Here is a 22,878-nt window from a genome sequence, read left to right on the forward strand (position 1 = left end):
CAGACAAATCATTTAAACTCTCAGTGACCACACAACTCTCTACAACTATAAGCTACAAAACAGTTGACAATCTGCATTAGTTGATGGATTTCTCTATACCAGTAAAACTATAGGTCTAGACAATATAAAAATTTAAAAATGAAATTACTAGGTCTGTGGAAAAAATTCACCATTAAAGTGATTTTCCTAAAGTACAGATCCGACCATGTCACCACTCTGCTCCACTCAATAAACTCCAATGGCTTCCTTTTGCCTTCAGGAGCAAATACAAAATGCTTTGTTTGGCATTCAAAGTCCTTCACAATCTAGCCCTCCTCCTACCTTTCAATCTTCTTACACCTTACTCCCCAACACTTTGATCCAGTGACCCTGGCCTCCAGGAAGGTCAATGATCCATCTCTTGGTTCTGGACATTCTCTCTGGCTGGCCTCCATGTCTGGAGCACTCTCTATCCTTCATTCTGCCTGGAGAACTCCCAAGCTTCTTTTCAGTTCCATCTAAAATCCCACTTTCTATAGGGAGCCTTCCCAGACTCCTCTTAATTCTAGTGCCTTCCATCTCTTAATTATTTTCCATTTATCCTGTATGTAGCTCACTTTGTATACATTTGGTGGCATGTTGTCTCCCCATTAGATTGTAAACTCCTTGAGAACAGGGATTGTCTTTCACTTTTTGCTGTATTGCTGGTGCTTATTACAGTGCCTGGAACACAGTAGGCACTTAATAAATGTTTATTGATTTATTGAATTCTACATTGCTATTGGAGTTGTCAGTTAGTCAGCAAACATTTATTTAGCACCTAGTCTGTTCAAGACACTGAAAATACAAACATACTTATTAATTTACATGATTGCACATGTATAACCTATATACATATATATATATATATATATATATACATATATGTAAAATCTAATCTAAGATTATTTGCTGTCTTAGGGAAGAAATAGGGAAAGAAGGGAGGGATAGAATTTGGGACTTGAAACTTAAAAAAAATATATTAAGAATTGTTTTAACATGTAATTGGGGGGAAATTTTAAAAAAAATATTAAAAAAAAAGAAAGCCAGTCTCTGCTCTCAAGCACCTTACATTCTGATGAGGGGAAGATAACATATAAAAGGAAATTGAGAAGTGAGGAGTACGGGAGGAGGTACTCCCATAGAGGTATGACGAGTAAGTCTGGAGAATCAAGGATAGGTAGTCTGGTCCCTTCCTCAAAGAGGTTCTAGGAAGAATTCAACAATGTGGGAATGGGCTTCTATGGTGTAGGGAAAAGGCAATTGAGTCCCAGTGACATAATCTGCAGAACCAGGGATTGTGAATTGGGATACTCTTTTAGAAATTAGAAATTTAGATATTGTATTGAGTAATACAATAAAAGTCATAGAGCTCTTCATAACTTTTGATTCAGTCATTATACATTGAAACCATACCTTAAAGATGTTATTGAGAGAAAACTACTTGCACAAAAAAAATTTTCATAGGATAATTAGCAGTAGCAAAAAAAGTGGAAATAGTACAGATGTTCTAACACAAGGTCAGAACGTCTAAATAAGTTGTAATATATGAGAATGTGTGATCATATGCATGCAGCTATGTCATACTTTAATGCTATGTCTATGAATCCATTTGTTAAGGTCATTTCCTTCAATGATATAGGTTACCAACTATGTATACCTTCTCCTCTTGGAATATGCTTCTCTGCTGAGGCCTTGCTCTTTACCTCTAGGTATTATCTACATCTCAGTGCAGCACTTGGTCTGTCCATTGGCTTGTGCCTTGAATTCGTTACATGGTCTACTTACCTACTTTTCTGGTAGACATTTCTTTGATGCTGTATCTTCTGGTTTCACTTATATCAAGAATGATTCCATCCCTTTAGGACTATGCCAACTCAGTCACGTTTAGAGTATCAAGAATTAAATTACTATTCAGACACTGGCCACTTGGTGATCCTTAGCACCCTCTGTTCCTTTTTTGACTTCTCTTTCACTATCATTGACAAATCAGAAGGGAACCACATAGGAGCGAGGGGCCAATTTATATGGTTTCTTTGTTTAACAGCACCTAACAGCCAATCCAGTTCTTAGTTAGCTTGGTCTTTAAAAATAAGACAGAGCTTGTCATAGCAGGCTGAAGCTTATGCCAAAAGAAACAAAAATATCAAGACTATATATATGTGCAACAATCCCTTCTGGTTTTACTTCTCTAACCTGCACCAGCCCAGGCAGGTTCAATGCATAAAGAATGTAAAAACATTTACTCAGTCAGCATAGCAAGAACAACACTCACAAAACCTTTTCCCTCAAAATCTGGAATGCACTCTTTTTTTTGCCTTTTGGTAAGGCAATTGGGGTTAAGTGACTTGCCCAGGGTCACACAGTTGGTAAATGTCATGTGTCTGAGGCCACATTTGAACTCAGGTCCTCCTGATTCCAAGGCCGGAGCTCTATCCTCTGCACCACCTAGCTGCCCCATCTGGAATGCACTCTTCACAAACACACACACACACACACACACACACACACAAGTGGTCACAAGCTTAAAGAGTAATGGTTGTGAGGTACAAATGTAGGGAACACTGCATGGCCAGCACAACTCCAGACTGCAGGGCTTTGATATCTTTTCTTTCTTTGGAGGGTCCTCATGAAGATGAGGGTATGGCATCAGTGAAAAATCTATCACTGGAGGCAGTGGAGATACTCTCTTCACTTCTCAGTTGATCTGGCTTTTTGCAGGACACAGAATCACTGGTAAACAGGAGGCTCAGGTCGGTCTGCTTCTTAGGGGGTACTGTCTCAGCTGAATGGATCAGTTTGCTGCTGGTGTGGGTCAAGAAGGCCACTTGGTTGCACTGCATCTTCATTCAGCTCACCTGACAATGACTTGAACTAGGCAAGTTTCTCAGTCTCTGGATTGTTACATTAAATAGGGCCAGATAGGCCAGTGTCCTGTTGGACAACTGCTGCTGGATAAGGCTGGACAAGCCAGTCTATCGCTGGGTGGCTGCTGCTGGGAAGGCTGTTTGGCTGCTGGACTCTTCTCAGTGGGTGACATCTCTGCCAGATAGGTTTGAACTGTTGGACTCCCTGGGTTCACTCTTCAATGTGCAACTGCAGTCTTTTTCTACCTTCAGTCATTGGCTGAGCTGAGTGACATTTCATGCTGGAGTGTTATGGTGCTCATGTTAACTGGAGTATTACAATACTTTTTCAGCTAAGTCAATGACCCATAGTCTAGGAGTGGCAGAAAATACACCAAATCTCCACTCTGAGGTTTGTTACCTCCAAACAAGAGGTGAGGAAGATCAACTCTTCTCTTCAACAATCCTTCCTGCTTCAGAACCAGTTCTCTCATGCTTCCTAACCAGTCACAATTCAGTCAGTTAGCTGTCCCAGATGCTTTTTGGGGTCTTAAGAAGATGAGTGACAGATGACAATGGTAGGAATTCAGTTTGTGCCCTAGAGGAAAGTTCATTGTTTCACTACCTCAGACACTTCCTAGAGCAGGAAAGATCTATTTTTGTATCTGAAGGATTTTCTCTTCAAATTTCATTATCTCTATCTTTTAGCTTCTCCAGATCTCCAGCTTTTGCTGGTTTCTCTGGGGTATCCTATTTTATATGGCAAATATTTATGTGAAGTAATGTAGTTAAAAAGTAGATTCTGAAGATAACAACTATGTAAGTTATAATAACTATAACAATAACACAATCTGGAAAATGAGCAGAAAATATACACAAAAGACCTATTCTGAGGCTAATCATAGCATGGAGGGCTCTCTGAGATCTTAAAAGTTATACCAGTAGAGCACAAGCTCTGGCAAGTTCTAACTCTTGATGCCAGGAAATAGAAAGACAGGAATGACCGATTAGGACATAGACGCTAAAGGTAACAAAGCTTACACTCAATGGCTTGGCTCATTCCCATCAAATGCTGGCTATACAAAAGATGACAACAAATAGTGAACAGAAAGTAAACCCACTTACCAAGGAAAAAACAAGCAAAAATTGGAGAAATATAGATTGAATTATACCAGAAAATACACAAGAGAGACAGAGATCTTCATGAGCTCTTTTTAGAGTCACTCTATATGAGTGAGATGACATCTTAGTTCAAACCAAAAGAGAGGGCCTAATTTTACTCAAGGAGAAGTTTTCTCTATGCATTCTTTAGATTTTTACAGATTCTTGATGTCTCATAGAGTCATTAGCTTCCAATTGCCCAATTCTAATTTTTAATGAATTGTTTTCTTAGGTTAGTTTTTGTACTTCTTTTTCCATTTGGTCCATTTTACTTTTTAGGGAGTTGTTTTTCTTCAGTGTGCTTTTGTTTTTTTTCCATTAAAAAAATGAATTGTTCAATTTTTCTTCTACCTCTCTTATTTGACTTTTTAAATCCTTCTTAAGCTCTTCCAAGAAGATTTTTTGGGCTTGAGACCACTTCATATTCCCCTCTGAGGTTTCAGATGTGGGTATACTGACAATATTATGCTTTCCTGATTTTGTGTTTTGATCTTACCTGTCACCAAGATATTTTTCTATGGTCAATGTTTTTCTATGTTGCTTCTTGCTCATGTTGTTTGCTTTTTTTCTGGCTTTTATAGTTGATCTCTGTGTCTGGGGTACAGTGGGCCCTGTCCTAGGCTTCTTGTGCTGGTTTACTGGGCCTGGTTACTGGTTAGCTGAGGTGAGGCTTGCCACTGGCTTGCTGGGATGCCTCCATTCCTGTACTGGTCCCCTTAAGCCACAGCAAGAGGGATCTTTCCTGTTAATTCCCCTAGCCTCACGAGTTAAAAGATTGCTGTATCTAGTCTTTCTGCTGACTCTACTGTTTCAGGATTTTTCCTGGGGCAATATTTTCTGGTTTTTTTGAGGTCAATAAGGGAGGGTGAGAAGGACTTACTGCTTACTCCGCCATCTTGGCTCCTGGGAGTTGAGATAGGTGACTTTCAAACATTCAATCTGTGGGCTAATAGCTTCAGGAGCCGTGCTGCCAATGCTCAGCACTGCTGCCACAACTGATACTGACTCAGTAGCTCCCAAAACCTGTTCCTGGTTTGCTGGTGCTGGGCCTGTATTGCATGCCCTGCCACTCTGTACTGGACCGCGCTTCTCTCTTACCCAGTACCATTTGTGGACTGAGAAGACTGGAACCCGCCACTGCTGCTGGTGATTCCCTCCCCAAAGCCTGCTCAGGCTTTGTTTAGCCAGATCTGCCCTTGCACCCTTTGCACTGGAGGCTCCTCTCTCAGGCCTGTGCAACAGACCTTGACTGACAATCTTCCAGGTCGTCTTAGGCTGGAAATCTGCCTCACTCTGTCTCTGTGGATTCTGCCACTCTAGAATTTGTTCAGAGTCACTTTTTAGAGGTATTTGAAGAGATTTGGGGAAAGCACAGGTGAGTCCCTGCTTTCACTCTGCCATCTTGGCTCCGCCCCCATTTCAGATGAAGGTAATTCTCACCTTGCCTTCAAGGAACTCATGGTTTAGTAGTGTAATTTAGTAGATAAGAGAAATGGAAAAATAGTGAGGCACACAAGAAGGAACATGGCAGAGTGGCTAAAGTGTTGGGTTCAGGTCCTAACTCTGATATAGACTGATTGTGTGACCCTGGGCAGGTCCCTCTAAGCCTTCTAGGAAACTCTCAAAACTCTATGACACTGCAGAGAACATATCCAACTGCATTGGCTGAGAGAGTTTCCTTTGCCAAGAATTTTCTGCACCAATGATATCCCGTGTCTACTTCTTCGTTCAAAATGTAATGGTATAAACACAAAACTTTCAAGTTCTGAGGAGAATTCAGGTCCCCTTGAAGGGATCAGGGAAGGCTTCTTGAAAGGCCTAGCAATTGAGCTGGGTCTTGGCAGAAGGTTTAGGATTTTAACAGATAAAATTGGGGAAAGACATGCTAGGATGTCTCCCTAAGAGAAAGGAACCCATGGACACACAATGTGTATTCATGCATAGTGGCAGAAAACTTCATGGCCCATTTGGAGAGCAATATTTTCTAGCAGAGATGGAATGAGCACTTTTCAGGTATGTCATAGTGGAGATTTCTTTCATAGGTTGGACTAGAACACAATTGAGGCACCTTCCATGTCTCAAATTCTGTGATTCTGTGAATGAAAAAAAAAAAACCAATCGGGGAGGGGAAGATATTTTATTTCACATGTATTCCTGTCTGCTTTTCAAGACTAGAGGAACCTTGAGCACATTGACAGGGAGCTAGTGGCACAATGGATAGAGGAATGGACCTAGAGTCAATGGATAGAGGAATGGACCTAGAGTCAGGAAGGTCTGAACTGAAAATACTTACTAGCTGTGTGACACTAGGTAAGTCATGTAAACTATCTGCCTCAATTTCCTCATCAGTAAATGAGAATAATAATAACCTCTACCTCCCAGGCTTGTTGTGAAGATTAGATGACATAAAATTTGCAAAATGTTTTGCAAACCTTAAAGTGCTATACACATACTAGTTACGATGATGATGATGATGATGTAATAAGACCAATCTGGATGTGGTATAGAATATGGGGAGTGGGGTTGGTAGAAAGCAGATGAGACTAAAAACATGACAAGTGGTATGAATTGGAAAGGGCCCTGAATGCCAGGTTAATGAGTTTGGAATTTATATTCAATATGAAAAAATATAGATCTAGAGCTTAGAGGTTCCTTCATGTCACAAGTGAGGAAACAGAGGTGATGATCAGCCATTGAATGTTTATATGGAGTACAATCATCAAAACCATGTTCTGTGTCAAAGAAAGTTTCCAAGAGGTGACAGCAGGTTGTTAAGGTGAAAGGCAGAGATTATGTAGGGGATTCTCATTTGAAAAGACACAGAGGAAAGGACGTGAATGGAAAATATGCCAGGCAGGTTGGCTTGAATGGACTATCCCCTTGAGAAACCTCATGTACAATGCCTGCTCTTTCTCTTTCAGGGGAGTGGACAGGGTTCTTCTTAGCAGAGGAGAAGATGAGATCTCCAGCAGAATGGTTTAGAACTCAGAGGCAAAACTTGTCCTGCCAATGCAATCTTTAGAAAAGGTAAAGAAAATGCTCCTATCAGAGGGAGATTTAGAACATCATAACTCTGAATTTCACTCTGATGGCTCCAAGAGGAAATTTCCAGTCCATTCCCAAGTGACAAAAAGCTAAAATCCAAAAACTGAGAATTATTGATAAAGGTATTTCAAACCAAAAGGAATCCTCCCCAAATCAACTCCAAGTAAAAAATATTTCTTCCTATTAGAATTTTCAAGATTATTTTCAGAAAGTTAATTTTTACTTGTTTTGAAACAATATATACTAACAAGAAAGTTTATATATTTACACAACAATACTGATTAGAATAATTCATGTATACCTAAACAGTGCATGGTTTACTACTTGTATGATACATAAACCAAATACAAGGCAATTAGTGAAATGGAATATTGGCGAGCTTCATGTGAATTTTGTTAAAGCCAGGTCATTCAAGTTAAAATTATACCTTAGGCATTGGAATTATTCTTATTTGTTTACTTACATTACCAAACTTACCCAGCATTTGTTTCATTTCATTTGGTTTTGTAGGTATAGCCAAGAGTGTTAGGATTTGTTTTTCTTTAAGTAGTTTAAAATAGGAATAGTTAAATCTGGAAAAAAAAATATTGCATTCATTGGCGCTCCCTACTGAAATGGCTCTCTTAGGATTGACTTATTTGTTGGTCCTGGAAAACAGGGGCCCACAAACAAACTTCAGTAAGTCAGACTCCTTGTACATCTCTTGCAGTGGAAAAGCCTGTGTCCATGCTACTGGGAAAGCAGAATATCTGGTCACCAGGTGGCACTGTGCCTACAGAAGTTGGGCTGCTGTCCAAGATACAGTTTTCAACAACCTTGCTGTGGTGACATTGGAGGCATCACATCCTGCTTTTGGTGGGAACATCATAATAGTTGATTAATAAATAATTTTTAAATTAGATTGAAATGAAGCCCTGTGTTTCTCTTGGCCAAGAGAACTGATTAAAATTTTTATACACCTCACATTCACATAGGACCATGGATTTAGATCTGAAAGGAACCTTAAAAATGATCCAGTCCAATTTCTCCATTTTATAAAAGAAACAGAGACCCAGGGAAGTTAAATGATTTTCCTGTTTACACAGGGAGCAAATAGCAGAGTTAGGATTTGAATCTAGGTCTTCTGGCAACCAATATAGAACTCTTTCTAGCATACCATGAAGAAAATCTTAAGTGTTGTTTCTTCTGACCTAATATAAGCTCCTTGAGAACAGACTTTCATTTTTGCCTATTTCATGGGGCAGGAGAAGGAGCTAGTCAGTATAACCAGGATCAACTTATTTTCTCTCAACCCAGTGGATAAAATAACAGAATGTCAGGTATAGGAAACAGTGTAGTCTTAAGCAAAGTGTAAAGAAATATCTATACTTCATTATCCATTTAAGGTATAAAAAAGTTCTGTCAAGCTTAATGGAATTAGCTAGCCATTGGCTGACTGAAGCATCAGCCAAAATCTCATGACCCTTTAAAAAGGAAGGCACCATCCTTAGTGAGAGAGTAGGAGTAGGAGACACATCTGAGGAGCATGGGCTCTGTGAGTCAAGAGCCAACTCTGGTCATCTGGAAATCACTGTTGTGTGAGTCGCCTAGTAAAAATTCAAGATAAGAAGCATGATGATCCCAAACAAAGAAAAGATCAGTAGGGCCACACAGAGCTGGACATCTGAGTTGTCTGCCTGAGTCTTATGTGTTCCCTAAGTGTGCCTCTTTCTACTACTGTATTCATTGCAGCTGTGTGTACAAACTTCTCACTGATCCTTTGTGTAATTGTGTAAGAGTACCTCAAGTCCAAGGGGAGAATTTTTTTACTACTATTTTTCTTTTAAAAAAAATTTAAAAATGTTTTACAACAATTTATTATTTCTCCTTCCCATTCCCCCTCCCCTGTTAAATAATTTTAAAGAAAAGAATACAATCATAAAAATGTGCTTAGCCTAGCAAAAACTAAAAACAGAAAAGTAATCCCCATATTGGCCATGCCAAAAATGTATGTTTCATTCTGAATCTTCCACATATTGGGAACCTAATCTGTTCCACTTCTCTATTTTTTTAACCAGTACCAAATTTTTAAATGATTACTGTTTTGTGGTATTATGGCTACTTTCCTCTTTTTTAAAATTATATTTCTTGAGATTCTTGACATTTTGTTGTTTTTATATGAATCTTACTATTTTTTTTCTTACTATATGAGTCTTTTGGTAGCTTGATACAGCACTGAATAAGTAACTTAATTTCAGTAGTATAATTTTTATTATATATTATATATGGTATATATTATATGACTTAGTAATGACCAATTAATATTTTTCCAATTATTTGATTCTGTCTTTATTCTGTAGTGTTGTATAGTTGGATTCCTATAGTTCTTAGGTGTGTCTTGGTGGATAAACTCCCAAATATTTTATGTATTCTGTAGTTATTTTGAATGAAATTTCTGTTTTATCACTTCCTGAAAGGTTTTATTGATAATATATGGAAATGATGATTTATATGTAATTATTTCATACCCTGTGACATCACTGAATTCTTTGATTATTTAAACTATTGGTTGACTCTTCAGAGTTTTCTAAGTAATTATATTTTCTGCAAAATACTTGATTTTTTTGTTTTGTCTTTGCTTTTCTTTCTCCTTTGATTTCTCTTCTTGCATTTCTATAGCTAGTTTTTCTAGTATTATGTTAAATAGTCTGCATTATAATTGGTATCCTTGCCTCCTAATCTCATTGGAAAAGCCTCTAAATTTTATTTATCACATAAAATATTTACTCTTGATACTGAATAATCATTATTTAATATATTAAGGAAAAGGTCAATTTATTCATATACTTTCTAAAGTTTTTCACATTAATAGGAATCAGATTTTGTTAAAAATGTTTTCAGCATCTATTAATGTAATCATGAAATTTTAATCATTTGTGGCTAACATGGTTTATTATATTTATGGTCTTCCACATATTGAACCAACCCTGTATTCCTATTGTAAACTCAGCCTGGTTATAGTGTGTAATCTTTATGACATGTTGTTATAATCTCTTTGCTAATGTTTTATTTAAAAATTTTACATTAATATCCATTAGAAATAGTGTTCTACAACAGAGGTGTTAAATACCTGGCCTATTTGACCCCAACACTCTTAAGTATGACTCAAACCAAATTAAAATATAATTAGGAAGTATAAAATAAATAAAAATATAATAAAATATTATTATGTATGGATTAGTGACTGCTATTTCCTTATTTAATAGTATTTTATTTTTTTCCAATTATATGTAAAGAAAAATTTTAACATTCATTAAATTTTTTTTTTGAGTTCCAAATTTTCTCCTTCATCATTTCTTATAGCACAGTAGTATTCCATTACATTCATAGCACAACTTGTTCAGTCATTCCCCAACGGATGGACATCTCCTAAATTTCTAATTTTTTTGCCACCACAGAAAGAGCTGCTATACATACTTTTGTACTTGTGAGTTCTTTTCCCATTTGTATGATCTCTTTGAGATACAGACCTAGAAGTGGTATTCTGGGTCAAAGGTTATGCACATTTTTACAGCCCTTTGGGCATAGTTCCAAATTGTTCTCCAGAATGGTTAGATCAGTTCACAACTCTACCAACAATGCGTTAGTGTACCAATTTTCCTACATCTTAATATTTATCATTTTCTGTTTTGTCATGTTAGCCAAGCTGATAGGTGTGAGGGGATACCTCAGAGTTGTTTTAATTTGCATTTCTCTAATCAATAGTGATTTAGAGCATTTTTTCACATGACTATAGATAGTCATATCTATATGACTATCATGACTTCAGCAAGCATTATCATCTTCATCTGAATTAATTTCTTGATCTGAAAACTTCCTGTTCATATCTTTTGACCATTTATCAGTTGGGGAATGACTTGTATTCTTATAAATTTGCCTCAGTTCTCTATATATTTTAGAAATGAGGCTTTTATCAGAGACACTGGTTGTAAAATTTTTCCTCAGTTTTCTGCTTCCCTCCTAATCTTGGTTGCATTTGCTTTGTTTGTGTAAAAACTTTTTAATTTAATGTAATCAAAATTAGCCATTTTTCATTTCATGATGTGAGTCAAGAGCCAACTCTGGTCAACTGGAAATCACTGTTGTGTGACTCGCCTAGTAAAAATTTAAGGAAAGAAGCATGACGATCCCAAACAAAGGAAAGATCAGTAGGCTTGGTCATCTCTTGCTTGGTTATAAATTCTTCCATTATCCATAAATCTGACAGTCAAACTATTCCTTGCTCTCCTGGTTTGCTTATGGCATCAGTTTTTATATCTAAGTTGTGTACCCATTTTGGCTTTATTTTGGTATATGGTTTAAAACGTTGGTCTATGCCTAGTTTCTGCCATACTGTTTTCCAGTTTTCCCAGAAGTTTTTGTCAAATAGTGAGTTATTATCCCAGAAGTTGGAGTCTTTGAGTTTATCAAACAGTAGATTACCATAGTCATTGATTACTATGTCTTGTGAACCTAACATATTCCACTCATCCACCAGTCTATTTCTTAGCCAGTACCAAGTAATTTTGATGATTGCTGCTTTATAATACAATTTAAGATCTGGTATGGCTAGGCCACCTTTTCTAGTATTTCTTTTCATTAGTTCCCTTGATATTCTGGATCTTTTATTCTTCCAGATGAACCTTGTTATTATTTTTTCTAGCTCTGTAAAATACATTTTTTAGTAGTTTGATTGGTATGGCACTGAATAAGTAAATTAATTTAGGTAGAATTGTCATTTTTATTATATTAGCTCAGCCTACCCATGTTTTTCCAATTATTTAGATCTGACTTTATTTGTGGGAAAAGTATTTTGTAATTGTGTTCATATAGTTCCTGGGTTTGTCTTGGTAGACAGACTCCCAAATATTTTATAATGTCTACAGTAACTTTAAATGGAATTTCTCTATCTCTTACTGTTGGGCTTTGTTGGTAATACATAGAAATGCCAATAATTTATGTAGGTTTATTTCATATCCTGCAACTTTGCTAAAGTTATTTATTATTTCAAGTAGTTTTTTACTTGATTCTCTAGGATTCTCTAAGTATATCATCATTATCATCTGCAAAGAATGATCACTTTGTTTCTTCTTTGCCTGTTCTAATTCCTTCAATTTCTTTTTCCTCTCGTTGCTAAAGCTAATGTTTCTAGTACTATATTGAACAACAGAGGTGATAATGGACATCCTTATTTCACCCCTGATCTTAATGGAAATGCTCCTAGCTTATCCCTATTACATATAATGCTTACAGAAGGTTTTAGGTAGATGCTACTTATGCTACTTATGTGTCAAGTTGTTTGCTCTGAGGCCAGATTTGAACTCAGGCCCTCCTGACTTCAGGGCCAGTACTCTATCCACTATGCCAACTAGCTGCCCCCAGAGTCACTTTTTAGAGGTATTTGAAGAGATTTGGGGAAAGCTCAGGTGAGCCCCTGTTTTCACTCCACCATCTTGACTCAGCCTCCCAAAATAATTTTTTTAAAATAGTATTTAATAAGCAAACAGGTTGGGTGGGTTAGTCTAGGTGAATACAATAAATACTTTAAACTTGTGCAGTAAGTAGTCTCTTTGTTCACTCCCTAAAGTTGGAGCAAAGTTCTGGGGATCTGGTTCAAGTTCTGACTCTCTCATGGATTCCCCAGGAATGAGACTTTGGACAAGCCACTGAAATTTCTCCCACTTGGAATGGAACCCATCTTTTGTCATTCCTGTATCATTGGTATTAGAATCACTTGCATTTCTTACCCTCCCAGCCTCCACTCCACCACATATGTGCTCTGTATGGTAAGGATAATGGCAGAGGGATCCCAGAAAAGTAACTTAAACTCTCAGTGACCCACACAACTCTCTAAAACTGTAAGCTACAAAACAGTTGACAAACAGCACTGGTTGAGGAATTTCAACCAACATAACTATAGGTCTAGACCAAAAAAAAAAGCATCTTGAAGACAGAACTATGTCTGATTTCATCCTTCTGTCATAGTATTAGATACCTAGTTGACATTTAATAAATTACTTATTGAGGGGTAGCTAGATTGTGCAGTGGATAGAGCACTGGCCCTGGAGATAGGAAGGCCTGAGTTCAAATGTGACCTCAGACACTTACTAACTGTGTGACCTTGGGTAAGTCACTTAACCCTGATTGCCTTCCAATGAATAAATAAATAAATAATTACTGACTGTGAGTCAAATTCAAATTTCTCTGAAGTATTCATGTTAAAAGACTAATAGATTTAGAGTTGGAAGAAATTTCATACAGTACAAATGGAAAGCACCCAGCTGGCATTTGGAGTCAGAAGAAGCAGGATCAAATCATAGCTCTGTTGCTTACAACTGTGTGACCTCAAACAAGTCAGGTTTCTTTATCTAGAAAATAAGATGGCTACACTAGATGGTCATTACGTTCCCATTCAGGGCTCAAACTACAATCTTTCTATGATCAGTTCAACTTCCTCATTTTACAGAGAACTGAGGCCTAAAGAGGGTAAGTGACTTGCCCAATGTCATTCATCTTTTGGATGGCAGAGCCAGGATTTGAACCAGATCCTCTGATTTCAAACCCAGTACTTTCTACTACACAATGTTAAGGTTAGAAGGAATATTTTAACGATCAGTGATATGCTCATTGTATATGAAGATATTAGGTAGACAGTTAAGACAGTGCCTTTTGACTTGTTCTGATTATGGTTCAGATTCCTTATAGAAGGGCCCAGCTCAGTTGAATCTTCTCATATGGATATGCACATTCCCTGATTTCCATCCAGAGTATCCTTCTCAAGTACTAAGTGTTGCAGGGTATTGTTCTTGGTTAATGTCCCTGAGGCAGCCTAACCAATTGATATAAGATAGCATGGTGATCTCCATAAAACTGTTCATGTGGAGTTATCCAGAAGAAATGTTTTAGCTTGAGAATCAACAAAAAGGAAGGAAGCAGACTTTGTTCCCAGGGTGGCTTAGTAACTTGGTAACTGTGTCTTGGAGGTTCCTTCTGCAAGCAGTCAGTTTAACAGGCTGATGAGGTTGATTGTTAATGTCTACTAAGCAGCCGTAACATAATAAGACACTAAGTACTGCATGGAATGTGTAGAAACAGTACATGACAACAAGTTTTTTTTCTTAAGTAACTTGAGATAGAATGGAGGATCTGGTCCTTGGAACATGCACAGGAGGATCTGCCTGCTGCCATCTTGCATGAGGAGAGGTGTGGGGAGGAGTCTGCTTCTAGAAGTAGTGATGGTATGTAATGGAGGGGCTCTTTCTCCAATTGAGAGCATGTACAGGCTTTCTGGGACTGTTTCATCTACTTATTGGATGGCAAAGAAAAGTCTTTTAATTGACTGTTGAGAGGTAACTATTGAGGGTACATACATAAGACACAAACAAAATTTCCTTCTCTTCCTGGATGGTAAGTACAGTAAGAACTGTTATAAGCCACCAAGTAGGAGCAGAGGTAACATTCATGGTCTCCTCTCCCCATTCAGGCTAATTCCTGGCCTCAAAAACATGACTCTTTTGTTTCTTTGCCATTATGTTTGTTTTTTCAAGTTCTTGGTGAAGGGTTATCAAAATAAAATGGACCAGGCTATGACCATGTCAGTTTTGAAAGGTCAGAGGAAGGTTCAGCAGTCATAGTCCATAGGTGGCTTTAACCAAAGACAACAGTCTGAGCCTGGTGAGGAGCCAATGAAACTTTGGAGACACCTGCGTGACCCAGCCTTTCAATGAACCAAGAAGGTAGTTCCCTTCTAAGCAAGGGAACCAACACATCCATTGGCCTTGTCTCGTTTGGGAGTAGCCTTGACTGGGGAGGAGAAGAATGTTTATAGCTACCACTTTAAGCTTGAACTCACCCTCCCTAGGAATCGAGAGGTAGAGAGGAGAGTGAGTTCAATATGTCCAAGTTTTGCAGGGGTGGGCAGTCTTGTACTTTGACTCTTAATGTATCATCTCAATAAAGTCCATTTGTAAAAGCTGATTGATGTCACTTGGATTTACCAAAAATAATTAAAAATTATCTCATTTTCTTCTCACAGTAACCCTGGAAGGTAGAAACTATTATTACTCCTGTTTTAGAGATGTGGAAACTGAGGCAGACAGAGGTTAAGTGACTTGCCCAGGGTCGCACAGCTAGCATCTGAGGTCAGATTTGAACTCAGGTATTCCTGACTTCAAATCCAGCTCTCTATCTACTGCTCCACCTAGTTGTATATATGCATAGTTATTTATATTTATCTATATCTATATCTAAAATATACACACATATACATGCATATACACAAGTATAAATATACATACTATATATAAACCATTATATATACATTATATATTCTTATATATGCACATGTACTACATATTACATATGTATAAACTATTACATGCATATCATATATACATATACATACATATACATGTACATGTGCATGTGCATATATGTGTGTGTATATATGTATACATACATATATTTTTTCTTTAAAACTATACATGACAGAAGTTCATAGTTGCTTATGTATCACTCCTTCTGGATTTATTCCCCTAATTCACCTCATACTTTAAGGTTGGGTCCCAAGAGATTAGTTATTATTCCCATGTTCTAGGGTACACTGTGGGTATTCATTGACAAAACTACAGACCAAAGGTGTGTTTCCCTTGTTTCAGAGTTAAGGAAACTGAAACCCAGAGAAACAAGCTCTTTACCCATTGGTGGTAGAGTGAGTAGCAGGAAATTTTCTCTGACTCTACCTCATCAGCTATGGCATCTTGAAGAAGAGCTACTTGCCCAGTGAAAGACACTCCAGCCAGCAGGTAGAGAGCCAGTTTGAGAAAATTCAAATTACAGTTCAGAAAGTCAGTCCTGAAACAGCTTTGAAGAGTGTAACCCTGGAAGCAGAGAAAAGAATTGACTGTTGACTTAAGACAGAGTTAGATTTGGCAACTGAGAGTTGAACTGTAGGAAGGATTACAGAAAGGGAGGAAGGATTTTAAGACCCTACAATTTTGGAACTGTGAGTTGATTTTACCATGTGTTCCCTACCTGTGAGACCCACTACCATTGTATTTTAAATTTATACCCACTCTTTCTACAGATGATGTCTATATTTGTGGGACAATATGCCCCAAGTTTAAGGAGAACTAATGTGTGGCAACTGTCCTTTATGTGCTAAAAATTAACTGAATCTAAGGTCTGACTTAAGGGTAAACACACTGGTGTGGACTTTTGGTCTGTAGTTTTGGAAGTGATTTTGGAATATATATTCTCTCAGTTGGGGATAGAGTCCCTCTATTATACACCATCACTACTTACAGAAGTTCTATGTAAATGTTAGCTATTATTATGCATTATACATACACATACATATATATGTATTTATATATGGAAATATACATATGCACATATATGAGTCCCAGAGAAAAGTCTTTTTTTTTTCCAAAGTCATACTACTAATTGGTTGAGGAGCCAGAATCTAGACTTCCTGACTCTCCATCCAAAACTCTTTCTATTGATTTAATTTATAAGCTGCCCACTGCATGCAACTTTTCAGTCTGGCTGATGTAGCCAGAGGCAACCTGTAAACAATAAAGTTTACAAAATGTGTCTGCATTGTTCCATACCGTCCCTGTTTCCCACCTACAAATCCTGCCATCACCCACAGAAAACTCTACACATCCAGAGGCCTATGTCCTCTGAAACCCATAGTTAGTCAGCAAGAATTTATTATAATTTTATAATTATAATTATAATAATTCTATAATAAGTTATTATAATTTTATTACCACGCCAGACACAAGCTTACTTTCACCTTCTTTCTAAATCCCCTTTCTGCCTTGTCTTTCCCCAGTTAGAAGGTAAACTCCATAGGGGCAGGGATTATCTTGCTTTCTTGAATTTGTAGCTTAGAACGGCTTAGAACAGTACCTGGCACTTCTCAGCCCTTCTATCACTTGGTAAATAAGTACTAAGACAAAACAGAAAGGCAAAAACAAGGTCTCTGTCCTTGAGGAGTTAATGTTCTAATGGGAGAGACAAAATGTGAATAATTGTACACACAAGCTAAATAAAATGCAATAAAAGGTATCTCAGAGGGGATGCTCTAGGATTTGCCAAGAGGGTACAGGTGGGTCTGGAAAAGCTTATTTTATTTATTTATTTAATTTATTTTGAATTATCAACAATCACTTCCATAAGCTTTGAAGTTTTAAATTTTTCTCCCCCTCCCTCCCCTCCTCCTTCCCCAAGTCAGCATGCAATCTGATATAGGCTATACATATACATTCCTATTTTCACATATTTTCACATTAGTAATATTGTAAGTAAGAATTAGAACCAATAGGACAAACCACCAGAAAGAGGAAACAAAACACAGCAGAAGAAAAAAAATAGCCAATAGTATATTTCAATCTGTATTCAAACTCCATCGTTCTTTCTTCTTTGTGGATAGCATTTTCCATCACAAGGCCTTTGGAGATGTCTTAGATCCTTGTATTGCTGAGAAGGGTTAAGTTTATCAATATAAGCCATCGCACAATGTGGCTGTTACTGTGTACAACGTTCTCTTGTTTCTGCTCACTTCACTCAGCATCAGACCATACACGTCTTTCCAGGTTTTTCTGAAGTCAGCCTGTTCATCATTTCTTATAGCACAATAGTATTCCATTACATTCATATACCACAAGTTGTTCAGCCATTCCCCAATTGATGGGCATCCTCTCAATTTCAAATTCTTAGCCACCACAAAAAGATCTGCTATAAATATTTTTGTACATGTGGGTCCTTTTCTCATTTGTATGATCTCTCTGGGATATAGCCCTAGAAGTGCTATTGCTGGGTCAAAGGGTATGCACATTTTTATAGCCCTTTGGATATAGTTTCAAATTGCTCTCCAAAATGGTTGGATCATTTCACAACTCCACCAACAATGCATTAATGTTCCAGTTTTCCCACATCTTCTCCAACATTTATCATTTTCCTATTTTGTCATGTTGGCCAATCTGATAGGTGTGATGTGGTACCTCAGAGTTGTTTTGATTTGCATTTCTCAATATGTGATTTAGAGAATTTTTTTCGTAAGACTATAGATGGCTTTAATTTCTTCATCTGAGAACTGCCTGTTCATATCCTTTGACCATTTATCAATTGGGGAATGACTTGTATTCTTATAAATTTGACTTAATTCTCTATATATTTTAGAAATGAGGCCCTTATCAGAGAGACTGGTTGTAAAAATTCTTTCCCAATTTTCTACTTTCCTTATAATCTTGGTTTCATTGGCTTTGTTTGTACAAAAACTTTTTAATTTAATGTAATCAAAGTTATCTATTTTGCTTTTCGTAATGTTCTCTATCTCCCATTTGGTCATGAATTCTACTGTTCTCCATAAATCTGATTAGTAAACTATTCCTTGCTCTCCCAATTTGCTTCCAGTATCAGCCTTTATATCTAAATCATGAATCCTGGGAAAACTTATTGCAGGGAGGAGGGGTGGGTTGGGAGTTGAACTAAATCTTGAAGCAAGTTATGAAAGCCTGAAGATATCTATGTCAATGACACTCAGATATATGCATACACATTTGTATATATATATAATGCATGTATTTATATATACATATATGCATATATAGTATGTATATATACAATGTGTGTATACACATACATACAATATATTATACACACATATATATATACACATATCCCCAGTCTATTTCTTATCTTGGGGAGATCTTGAACTCAAAATAGCTATAGCCTTTGTAAGCTTTGAGGTATCTTTATCTGAACACATACTCGCACTAGTGCATTGAGTTCCCAGAGCTTGGCTACATCTGCCCCTCATTCTTTTAGGAGCATCCCTGAGGGGTTAGGAATGAATCTGTAATGCCCACTGCCTCAAGCCCCACGCTAGTATACTTCTTCTTTCAGGTGTTTCCCATTAAATGCAGGTGTCCCTCAAGGGTCTGTGCTCTTCTCTTCTCTTCTTCCTCTATTTTATTTTGCCTAGTTATTTCAACAATTCCCATGAATTCAATTACTATTCCTATGAAGATGATTCCCAGATCTATTTATCCAGCCCTAGTCTCTCTTCTGATCTTGGTAACATCTCTCCAACTATCACTTAGACATCTTAAACTCAAAATGTCCAAAACAGAACTCATTATCTTCCCCTCCAAACCTTCCTCTAACCAACTTTCCTATTACTATTGAGGTCACCATCATTTTTCTAGTCATCCAGTTTCACAACCTTATTGTTATCCTCAACTTCTCACTTGCACTCACCTTACATATGCAAACCATCGCCAAGTCTTCTCATTTTTACCTTCACATCATCTCTGGTTCACAATATCCCCTTCTTTCCATTCACATAGCTTCCACCTTGTTATAGGCCCTTATCACCATTTCCCTGGACTACTGAAGCCTTCTGGTTGTCCCCCTCCTTAAACTATCTCCCTGATTCAGTTTCTCTTCCACTCAGCTACCAAGGTAATTATTCTAAATCCTAGATATGGCAAATCCCTGCTTCACTGGATGCCTATCCCCTCTAGAATCCCAGTTCTCCATTTTTTTTTTGAAGTCCTTGATGATCTAGTCCTTTCTTGCCTTCCTTCTAGAAAGTCTTCATATACTTTTTTTTTATTTTTCTTCCTTCACACACTCTGTGATCCAGTGACTCTGACCTTTTCTAAAGTGCTTATGAGCATGTTACTCCCTTTCTCACAGCATCTTTGCCAAGAAAAACCTAAATAGGGTTACAAAGAGTTGGACATGACTGAAAATGGCTAAACAAGAGCAAGAGCGCAAGATTAGAACCCAGATTTTCTGACTTCAGAGTCAGCATTCTTTCCACTGCATCATTTAAAATAAAAGTCATATTTAAAAGATAAAAATGAACAATGAAAATAAAGAACAATTTAATTTGAGAACTGAATCACAGAACAGGTAGATATACCAAATCTAGAAAACTGTCAAGTATGAAAAGAGAAATGCAACACAAATTTGATCTTCTTACCTTTAAGACTATTAATAACTACCATCTTAATTCTAATTCCTATAATTATTATATAAGATATAATTCCTATCATTATAACATATTGTTATACTGTATAGGAGTTATTTTAGTGGCTTCCCCTCTTTACTCACTCAATAGGAACATCAAAACTTGAGTTTATCCTTATTCAAAACTGAAGCCCTAATTTGTAGCATGTACTATAACAAAAGAAGGAAGCGGAGTCTCTTTTCTACTGCAACCCACTAGCCTCTCATGATGTTGTTGGTTATAAAGATTGAATGAAGGGGAAAACCACCATTTTGACAAAAGTAGTATTAATCACCTTGTATGAAATGATAAATGTGCTGCTTGTAAGATACAAATGCATGCATACATAAACACCCCACATGAAAGCACAGAGACCCCTAAAGGATTCTTGGCCATGTCTTTCAGCTATTCGATGATGGTTTGATTGAGTTCTTTTGACCTTTCCTTTGGAGACCAGATTCTACAGTTCTCAGTATTTCTGTTTCAGGAAAGGTCTGGTTCAAATTCAGTTTTCCATGGGCTTAGATACCTATGGATAGAGCACCAAGTCATTCTCAGCTATGACCATTACAGCTGTAATCACAATCTTCCCTGTAGCCTCAGTGAAGGCTCACCACCAATTCTCTTCTGTGTTTAAGGGATTCCTGAAAGCAGATTTCTAGAACTGCTACATGTAGAACTGAAATCTCTTCCTTTCTTATCTTCTAAGTGATCTGGTGAGTTCCCAGATTTTCTATACTGAATCCTCATTTTTTAGTGATTTCTTTAACTTTGATGTGGTATTTCATCTTATCAGTTGTTTGGAACAGTAATTTAAATGGCATGAAAAGTATATTCAAACAGGCCAAACAGACCACTACCCTTACTCTCCCTAGGTAGAAAAAAAGCATGTTCCAAACCAAGAGATCATCCAGCTTATGGATGATGAACACTGCTGGGGAAATGCCCAATTTATAATCCTTCCTAGGAACACTCTATTGTAGAAGTAGAAGAACCTCTGGAGCCTTTCATATCCAGAAGAACCTGGTAGGCTGCATCTGCTTAAACAGGAATCAAATACCTCCAAGAGAATCAGTTTTCAGAGGCAAATAATTAGACTCATCCCATCTCCATGAAATACAGCAAGACACCAGGGTTTTATGAAGTGATTCATACCTTTGGATCCATATCCCACTTGTACAAAGGAGCAGGGAGAGTTGTCTTCTCTTATCTTTTATTTTGGGGCCAAGCTTGGTCTCAACATTCAGTTTAAATTGCTTTGTGGCTATTGTTCTTTCAATTACATTGCTATAATCATTGGGTACATTGTTTTCCTGGTTCTTCCTATTTTACTTTTCAACAGTTTATGTAAGTTATCCCATGCTTCTCTATTCATCAAGTTCATCATTTCTATTATATTCACACATAGACGATGAGGTTGAAGCACCAATTGCTCAGAACTAGCTTGGGAGGCTTCAAAGGAAAGTGTGGGAGAGAAGAGGTATTGATCTGCTTACCCAACTGAAGGCATACATATTCCTTGTGCTGACCGCATCGTTGTATGTGTATGAAACTTTGATGGTATACCAGCACCATGCCAAGAAACTGAATCACTTTCATTTGAATTGTCTTAGGAAGATTCTAAAATCACCTGGCAAGATAGGGTACTAGACACTGAAGTTCTTTCTTGAGCTAAACTGCCAAACATTCAAAGTCTACTGAAGAGAACCCAACTCCAATGGGCTAGCCATGTTGTTCAAATGCCAAACATACATTTACCTAAAAGATTATTTTTTGGGGAACTCACACAAGGCAAGTGCTCACGTAGAGATCAGAAGAAGCAATATGAGGACACTCTCGAGGTCTCTCTGAGGAACTTTGGAATTGATTGTGAAACATGGGAGACACTGGCACAGGACTGCCTAACATAGCATGCCCACATCAAAGAAGGCACTTGTGCTCTACCAGCAAAGCAGAATTGCAGTAGCTCAAAAGAAATGAGAGACGCACAAATTTAGAGGCATCTCCACTCCAAATGTTCACGTGGACTATTTGTGCCTGACTTGTGGTAGTCTTCTGAGCTTATACTGGTCTGATCAGCCATAGTCAGACACATTTTACCTTGACTGCCTGACATAGTGATGTCATTTTGATTGATCTTCTTTGAGCAGGAAAAAAACAACAACCATGTACCACAAATTGTTGAGCTACTCCCTAATGGATAGGCAACTACCTGGTTTCCAGTTTGCAACTTTTAATTTAATAATAATAATAGTAAACATTTATCCAAGTGCTTTAAGGTTTGCAAAGTGTTGTATACATATATTATCTTGTTTGATCTTTGCAACACTTCTAGGAGTAAGGTAGGTGCTATGATCATCTCCCAACATGTGGTATTTAGAAAAGTAAAAAAAAATACAACAATATTTTTGTTTGATTAGACATCCAAAATCAGAATTCATGAACTTCCTGGCCCTGAAAAAAATCCATTGGATAAAGGTTTTATTTGGTTTTACCATGAGGCTTCTTCTGAAATTAATCCCTTTCCCTTCTAACCCAGAAAAACAAACCCCAAAATGCCTGGGCCAGTGATTCCATTTGACAACTGAAATTCTACAACTTTCTCACCTAAGTAGTTCCTGGCCTCTCTTCTTTGAAAAGAGAGAGAGAGAGAGAGAGAGATGTTTTTACTGTACCACCGTCTGAAATTAGCCTTGCGACGCTTTGGGATCTTAATCAATCTCTCTCTCTCTCTCTCTCTCTCTCTCTCTCTCTCTCTCTCTCTCT

This window comes from Vombatus ursinus, unplaced genomic scaffold, assembly GCF_900497805.2.
Source record: "Vombatus ursinus unplaced genomic scaffold, bare-nosed wombat genome assembly UNPS02007284.1, whole genome shotgun sequence".
Classification (NCBI taxonomy): Eukaryota; Metazoa; Chordata; class Mammalia; order Diprotodontia; family Vombatidae; genus Vombatus; species Vombatus ursinus.